Raw genomic sequence first — 1505 nt, forward strand, 5'->3', positions numbered from 1 at the left:
CAGTTATTTATACTTTTAGCAGCTCTTTTTTATTCCACACCTGACCTGCTAAAAATGACAGATTTTCTTTTCTGGATCTCTGACAGACGGACTTTAATCTCTGAACTCGTAAAATTCTTTTATTTTCGCTGTCTTTTTAATGAATGAATGAGCACTTCATTGTATCTGAGGCAGGAAACACAACTTTATACGGTGTTTTTGGGGGTGGTAATTATGTTAATCTCCTCTCGCGTGCACGAGCAGCTGGATAGAACAGGCGGAATTTACGCACTTTTCCTGAAGATAGAAGAGTTTGTTGAATCTGACGTGACATGTTCGTACGAACCCTTTGTACGAACAAAAGTAAGAGAAATTTAGGAGAAGAATACAAACATGTTCTTGCATGAGGCCCATTGTTCATATCTGTATTTCAGCTCTGAAGTCATTCTGACATCTGCATACATCCCTGTTAAACAAATACAAATAAACCAAATTTACAAGTTCAACTGTATGTAAAGTCAACAGAAAAGCTGGTGTAAAGGATCAAATCACTAGAGTTGAAAGTTGACCTTGAATACTAGAAGTAGGAGTGAATATGTAGTAGTAGTATTTATTCGTTTCATTTGTAATACAAAATTAACAAAGTTAAAATAAACATACAATCAAAATGAAATCAAATAAAATGAGGCAGCAGCAGCAGAAGAATAAATCTTATATCTGCCCCTTTTTATACCCAAAATATGTTCAAAAGAAAAGTAAAACACAATAAAAATTCAAAACAACTTAAAACACTTAAAAATGAATTAAAACAAAAATTAAGACACCAACCCAAACAGCATTTAACATGAATTCACTTATAATTCTCCATATTTCTTCAGAATACTAGTTTTTATCATTCTCTTCAATACATACAAGGATCTGTCATTTTTAACCTCATCTTCCAGGCTGTTCCATAATCTTATTCCCTGGATTAAAGTGGATCGCTCCTTCAGGCTCGTATGAACCCAGGTTTTTTTTTTTGATCAAGGTCTTTTTATTATTATTATTTTAAACACAAACTACAGAAAAGAACAAACTAACAAAAACACAAAACAAAACACACACACCCAAAATCCCTCCCCTCCTATACCGGATCTACTGCAACAACATAAAACCATCTTGTATTCATAAATCAATGATACAATGAACAGGTTTGTGTACAATGAAACAATATTTGACCTTTACACAAAATTATCTGCCGAAGTTTTTTCTACATAAGATATAAATGGCTGCCAGATGTCAAAGAATTTGTTTACAGATCCCCTAACAGTATATCTAATCTTCTCTAAATGAATGTAAGACATAACTTCTCTTAACCAATGGAGTTTGCGCGTCTGCAGGTAGTACAAAACTCTGCTGCACGCCTGCTCACTTGCACCCACAGGAGGGAACATATTACACCCATCCTCAAAAGCTTGCACTGGCTGCCTGTATCTTACAGGATGCACTACAAAATCCTGGTACTGACTTTTAGAGCCCTTCATGGA

The sequence above is a fragment of the Austrofundulus limnaeus genome, unplaced genomic scaffold, assembly GCF_001266775.1.
Source record: "Austrofundulus limnaeus strain Quisiro unplaced genomic scaffold, Austrofundulus_limnaeus-1.0 Scaffold169, whole genome shotgun sequence".
NCBI lineage: Eukaryota > Metazoa > Chordata > Actinopteri > Cyprinodontiformes > Rivulidae > Austrofundulus > Austrofundulus limnaeus.